Raw genomic sequence first — 7,500 nt, 5'->3', positions numbered from 1 at the left:
TTTTTTTTTTTGAAGATCCGCTGTAATAATGAGAAATATTTCTGCATATCCGCACAAATCGGTTGAGAATATCAGAATCTGATGAATCCGTCCAGGTCGCTTTACTAATGGGATGCCCTAATACATTACAAAATTTATCTTTAGCCAATGATCCAATAATAGAAGAAATTGGAATTTTGCTATCCAATTTGATTCTAACATTATCTATTAGAAATGAGTTTTCTAGCATTTGACTACGTACCACTAAAGGGTTTAATCGCAAACTTGACAGATAACCCAGAAACTCTAAATTATCTTTAGATAATTGATTTATATTGACCTTTTGCGATTGAAACCATACGGAAAAATAACATTGCCATAAATTAACAAAAAAATATTTCCATTTATTCATCAGAAGCGGCGTATCCTTTGTTGCCAGAATGCATCTTCCGTGATATCTAACATAATGTATGAAAGGATCCTTGAGCAACCCTAGGATCGCCGGAAAATTATTAACAAAAACTTTGAAAAAATATTCTATTTTTCCATAGAAAAAAATTCGCTCAAAAAGGACTTCATAAGATGGCGATCGTAAATGCGAAGACCGCTTGCGTAGAAAAAAAAAGATGGATTCGTATTCACATACATGAGAATTATATAAGAACAAGAAAAATCTTGGATTCAAAATTGATTTTTTTTTAATATAAAAATTCTTACAATTGCAATACTCGTATAAACAGAACCGAAAAAAATGCAAAGAAGAGGTATCTTTTACCCAGTAACGTAGGATTTGAACCAAGATTTCTAGATGGATGGGGTAAGGTATTAGTACATCTAACACATAATTAAAATGTGCTAATTTGTCTTCTAAAAAGGGAAATATTGAATGAATTGATTGTAAATTATAAGATTTTTTGAATTGTTTTCCTTGAAAAGAGGATCCTAATCTTAGGGAAAATGGAATTTCGACAATCACTGCAAATAAAACAGATATCATTTGATAATAGAAAAGACTGGTATGCCCCAAAAAGGAGTTTTGGTTCAAATCCTTAGTGGGAATAATCAAACGATTCTGTTCATACATTCGCAAAATTAAGCGTTTCACAATTAGTGAACTATATTTTTTGTCATAATCCGTATTTTCCAAGAAAATAGAGCGATTTCTATTTAATCTATTTAAACCATGATCATAAGCAAGTACATAAATATACTCCCGAAAAAAAAGTGGATATAGAAAACTCTGTTGCCGAGCCCCATCGAACTCTAAATATCCTTGAAATTTCTCCATTTGGATTGAAATTCGATTTGAACTGAAGGTAAAGTCTTTATTTTCTTGAGTTCTGAAATGACACATAGTGCGATACAGTCAAAATAAGGTATTAGACTACGAAAGCTATAGATACCTCATAAACAGGTAGACTGTTAACCGGATTCTCTATCTTTAATAGGTTTCTGTTCGTTATATTATAGAATAACAAAACAAGATGATTAGAAATCCTTTATTTTTTAACCTAATCGCTCTTTTGATTTTGGAAATATATATATTTTTTATCAATATACTGCTTCTTTTACACACTCCAACCTAATCCAAATGGACTAGTTAAAAAAATAATTAGGACTCATGAAAAAATTGATAATAACACGCAAGAAAAAAATGCCTTCCCATACCCGTATTAGGCACTAATCTATTTTTAACATTTAATTAGTTCGGGTAATTTTTCAAATTACGAATGGAAGCTCGTTTCTTTTTTTTTTCCTGGAATCAGGAAAACTGGGTTTTTTATCCATCCATTTATATTTATTCACTTGACCCAAATTGGAATTCTTTTTTTTTCGATATCAAAATAAGGTTGTACCGATCAGGAAAGCAAAAAAAAATGTTATCTGAATTCTCCCTTGATACGACATGCTATTTTTTCCATTCATTCCTTTCAGGATCAGTCGTGGTCTTACAAACTCTACCGCGGATCTGGACGAATCCTTTTCTTCATACAAATGTGTAAAAGATGCTAGTCGCACTTAAAAGCCGAGTACTCTACCGTTGAGTTAGCAACCCCAAAAAACAAAAAAAGAACGTACTGCAAATATGTAGATACAACCAGAATAAAGAAAAAAATCCAGTCGTGTGTCAGGGATAAATAGATCCATTTATCTATGAGAGAATTATATTTGGTCCATACACTGTTGTCAATATGATTATGAATTTTTCATATAGTGAAAAGAATAGAAAAAATAAATAAATAAAAAAGCTTAACCCCTTGGTTCATTAGTTCATACAATGAATGAAAACTAAGCCAGTTAAGGTAATCTCAAATCTTTTTATACTTTTTAGACCCATTTTTTATGGCCTTTAATTTTTTATGATGAATAAATTATTCATATAATAATATAATATATATATATTTGTTTTATTCAGAATTAATAATATATTATTTTATATACAGTATTATTTTCTATATAACAGTAAAATTTTGTATTTATAAAAAAATTCGAATTTATATAATCTAGATCCCAATTTTTTTTTCATAAATTTGTTTATGATTATAAAACATAGTAGGGTATTTTTTAGTATTCGTACCTTAGGAGGAATACTAAGTAATAAATAGAAATTCTAACAAATCAAAATAAATATGATGGAAGTGAAAGAGGAGGAAAGAGAAGAGTAGATAAAATTTGATATCAAGCTATATACGAGTCTTTCACATCCTCTTTTTTATATTTCATTAATTCAATTTCGTTTTATTAAGACTTAAATTCCGTAAAAATCCCAGCCTTCTTTGAAATATCATGAACTGTTCTTGTTGGTTGAGCTCCTTTTTTAAGAAAATCGAGAATAGCAGGAAGATTTAAAAAAGTTTGATTTGTTATCGGATCATAAAAACCCACCTTGCTAAGATCTCTTCCTTCTCTTCGGGATCGAACATCAATTGCAACGATTCGATAAACGGCTCATTGGGATAGATGTATATGAATAATACCCCCCCCTAGAAACGTATAAGAGGTTTTGGCCTCGTACGGCTCGAGAAAAACAAATTCAATGGGTAGAAGTTCACTTTAACTCTCTGTATAAAATTAAAATAGTAAATTCAAATAAATATTAAATAGAGAAATAAAAACATTAAATAAATTAGCCAGTATTGAAACCCTAAATATTTTTTCCATAAAAAGCATTCATAACATTCGTACTCTCGTAACTCAAGTTAAACAACTCTCAAATATCTCACCGGAGAATCCTTAAGTACTTTTTTTATTGAGTAGTCTCTAGCCCTTTTTTTGTTTGTCTCAGCTTTTAGAATCAATTTTTATTCTTCATTCTGATCTAGTTTTTCAAACAATTGAAAACAGGATTTCCTTGTTTCAGGATTCTTTATCCTTACTTTGAATCTTTAGGTTTAGACATGACTTCGGTGATCTTGAATCGTTTTATTAAAAAAGGGCAGCAACAAGCCCCTTATTTTGTTTATGATTTCTTCTATACAAAGAATCATACAAACGCTTGATTCACGCATGATAGACTTTTTATTCAAAGAATTTTATAATTTTAAGAAAATTTCCTTTTCCATTGTAAAATTGCTTGAAAGGACTTTTTTTTCAATATAAAAAGACTTACGAAGTTGTTCCAACTTATTGATTCGCACTAACCCTAGATCCTTACTCCTGCGAAAGGAATAAAAACTTTCTATTCTCCTCGAGCTCCATCCTGTACTCTTTTTTATATTCCCAAAAAGTGTAGGACTCTTGTAAAATAGAACACAAAATGTCGAGCCAAGAGCACCTATATTCCTATATAAAAAGTGGCGGATGAAAAAATCCACAGCAGATAATGTCCTTCAATTCAAGTCGCACGTTGCTTTCTACCACATCGTTTTAAACGAAGTTTTACCATAACATTCCTCTAGTTTGTGTAATTGATTCAATTATGGAATCATGAATAGTCATAGTTCAGTCAGTATATCATAATCTATACCTTTTCTTTCTCTATGAATGGAATAGTGAATTTACGCGTAAAGGTTCAGTCAGAATTAAAATGAATCCCATATTAGTTTGAATAGAAATCTCTATTTATATAATTTATATATATAAATAGAGATTTTTTTTATTAAAACTCTTAGAATCTATGGTTCTACCTTACTTACCCGCATCACACACAAATTAAAAAAGCAAATAGATTTTTTTGAATTCGGTTGAAATAATGAAAAATTAAGTTTATTCTTCTTTTCATTTCAATATTTTATTCTTAAAAATTTTGGATTTTTAAACAGAAAGATGGTGTACAAAGGCAATAGAAGATTGATTCTGTAATGACTGTACTCTGGGACGGAAGGATTCGAACCTCCGAATAGCGGGACCAAAACCCGTTGCCTTACCGCTTGGCTACGCCCCATTTCGCTTTTTATTCAAGACTACTAAAAGAGTAATATTCCTATTGGTTGTTCGTCAATTCAAAATTAAATATAGATTACATTGGTGCTAGAGTTTTAACACGTGTAGATAGCAAATAAAACTTACTTTATTGATCATTACATAGAATTCAATTAAGATATTGTATGAAAATATTATTTCTTTCATTCTCATAAGAGAATGAAAGGATTTTTGATTGAGTAAGTTCAACAAAGTCTTTTTAGACTATCTTTCTTTATTTTTTCCTTATATAAAAAATATATTAATAACTCAATCAAAATTAAATTATCCACAAGAACACCAATTTTTTTTATGCTTAATATATTTAATTTGATCTGTATTTGTTTTAATTACGCCCTTTTTTCAAGCACTTTTTTAGTCGCCAAATTGCCAGAGGCCTACGCCTTTTTGAATCCAATCATAGATGTTATGCCCGTAATACCTCTTTTCTTTCTTCTCTTAGCCTTTGTTTGGCAAGCCGCTGTAAGTTTTCGATAAAATTCTTAATACTGTCTTAAAAAAATTCACGATTTTTATTCTTCCAACAATTCAAAAGATAAAAAAAAATCTTGACGTATGAACGAACTCTCTATTCAAACATTGCATTTTTTTGGTAGCCATACTAAATCTGGATCATTTATATTTCCTAAATTTTATCCTCTTTTCCCTAAATGAAAGAACCTAATTAGATTCGAGTTCACCAAAAAAATATCTAGATGTTGGTATGCAAATCTGTTTGAATATGAAAGATTCGACTATTATCTTAATTACAAATAACTTTCTGAAACCTTTTTTTTTATTTATTGGTATCAAAATTAGATATTTGATATAAAAATAGAGAATCTATTCTCTTTTTTTTTTTTTTAGTAAGATCTTGGAGATTGTGTAATGCTTACTCTCAAACTTTTTGTATACACTGTAGTTATATTCTTTGTTTCTCTCTTCATATTTGGATTCCTATCTAATGATCCAGGACGTAATCCGGGACGTGAAGAATAAAAAAGAAAGGTTTTTTATTGCTTTATTTAATTAGTGGAAATGCTCGAATTTTATTAGGATTTTATCTATTACACACCATCAAAAGGAGAAGGGGAAAGAGAGGGATTCGAACCCTCGGTACGATTAACTCGTACAATGGATTAGCAATCCAACGCTTTAGTCCACTCAGCCATCTCTCCTAATCGAAAAGGGATACTTAATTAGGTTCCATTAAAAAAAAAAAAAAAGGCTTAAAAAAGAACCTTCTCCGCTTTATTCTTAAAAAGCTTTCTTTTTTTTTTTTAGATATTCTTTATTATATATATATTTTTTCATTTTCTATATTTTATTATATATATATAATTTCTTTTTTATTATATAAATATATTTATCCTCTATTTATATATATAATATATATATATATTACTATATATATAATAACTGTTTTTATAGAACTTTCTCAGTAATTCTAGTTACATTAAAAATTTATCTAAAGATTAGATAAAGAAAAGGCGCAAACTCGAAAGAGAAATAAATAAAACCATAATCATAGAAATAGAGAATCCTTTTTTTATTTTGTCTCGTCAAAACACAAGTAAAAGATCTTTTTTATTTTAATAGCCTGGCCTGGTCAGTCCCCAGCCGGGCCTTTTTTTGTTAAAATTAAAAAGACTCATCCGATGGATTTTTAGACAAAAAAAGATTTGAAATTAAAAAAAAGTGGAATTGAATTCGCTTTTACTAATTTTATTAAGTCCACGCTAGAGTTTTCTAAATTTTTTCAGATTTTTTTATTACACCCCCGATTACTTTGTTCGACAAAAGGTTAATTTATATGCAATAATTGCATTGTAGCGGGTATAGTTTAGTGGTAAAAGTGTGATTCGTTCCTTTAATCCCTTTAATAGTTAAAGGGTCTCTCGGTTTGATTCATCTTCCGATCAAAAATTTTATTTCTTAAAAGGATTTAGTCCTTTCCCTTTCAATGAAAGATTCAAGGAAGATTATAGATTCTCGTAATTTGTATCCAAAGACTCTAATCAATTGTAAATTTGGATTATGAAATTCCGAAACATAATTTTTGAATTGGATGACTATTGACAATTCAATAAGTATAACAAGAGGATCCATGGATAAAGCTAGAAAAGTGTCTTTCTAATCGTAACTCAATCTTCAGTTCTATTCATTGTTTGGTATAGAAAAATTGAAGCAAAATAGCTATTAAACGAGAACTTTGGTTTACTAAAGACATCGACATATTATATTGTTTTAGCTCGGTAGAAACCAAATACTTTTCCTAAGGATTCCGTTAAATAGAAATAAAGAACGAAGTAACTAGAAAGATTGTTCGAGTTCGCCTGATCTATCTTCTAGAAGGATCATCTAGAAAGCAAAAATTTCTGTGAAAGTACCCAGACGGAAAAAAAGCTAACATAGATGTTATGGATCAATTTTTATTTCGTTCCCGTCTTTTTTTATTTGGGAATTTCTCCATCCATCATAAAGGAGCCGAATGAAACCAAAGTTTCATGTTCGGTTTTGAATTAGAGACGTTAAAAATATAAAAATGATCGATCGACGTCGACTAAAACCCCTAGCCTTCCAAGCTAACGATGCGGGTTCGATTCCCGCTACCCGCTCTAAATTCACAATTGCCCCTTTTTTTTATTAGAGACAATTTTCTATATTAGAATTGTCTAATAGCAATTGTGTATTGAATTCACTTCAATACACAATTGCTAAAAAGATTTCGCACATTCTTTTTTTTTAACAATTGGAAAGTAAAAAAAAGCGAAAAGCGTCCATTGTCTAATGGATAGGACATAGGTCTTCTAAACCTTTGGTATAGGTTCAAATCCTATTGGACGCAATATCAATATATCTATATTGATATTTATCTATTATTTCCATTTCTATATATTTATATAATATCTATTTCGAAAAAAGATAAGAAATAAATAGACTAAGAAAGAAATTCTGAATGCTTTAAGATTTAATATTAAACAGATATTAGTTATATACTTCTTTCTATTATATATACGTAACTTATAGACTTCTATTTATAGAATTTCTTAAAAATTTAATTAAAATTAAAGAGTCAAATTGACTAAAGAATCAAAAATAAGAACGATCCGTTTCATT

The 7,500-nt window shown here is 29.3% G+C and overlaps 1 protein-coding gene and 1 non-coding gene across 2 annotated transcripts in view; one reads left to right on the top strand and one right to left on the bottom strand.

The window, feature by feature from the left end:
• Nucleotides 1-6,395: 6,395 nt before the first annotated feature.
• LOC9322934 (ATP synthase subunit alpha, chloroplastic) overlaps nt 6,396-7,500 on the bottom strand; it is an 8,214-nt gene continuing 7,109 nt past the window's right edge. The window contains exon 2 of the mRNA XM_002886824.2: nt 6,396-7,500. This exon is cut by the window's right edge and continues 2,005 nt beyond it. The gene's annotated coding sequence lies outside the window, so the exon portion shown is untranslated.
• TRNAR-UCU lies at nt 7,157-7,228 on the top strand. Its single transcript has one exon. It is a non-coding gene; the product is annotated as a tRNA-Arg (tRNA).

Source organism: Arabidopsis lyrata (assembly GCF_000004255.2).
Source record: "Arabidopsis lyrata subsp. lyrata unplaced genomic scaffold ARALYscaffold_2, whole genome shotgun sequence".
Lineage (NCBI taxonomy): Eukaryota > Viridiplantae > Streptophyta > Magnoliopsida > Brassicales > Brassicaceae > Arabidopsis > Arabidopsis lyrata.
Note: the sequence above shows the minus strand (reverse complement) of the source record. Positions and strands in the feature narration are given on the sequence as shown.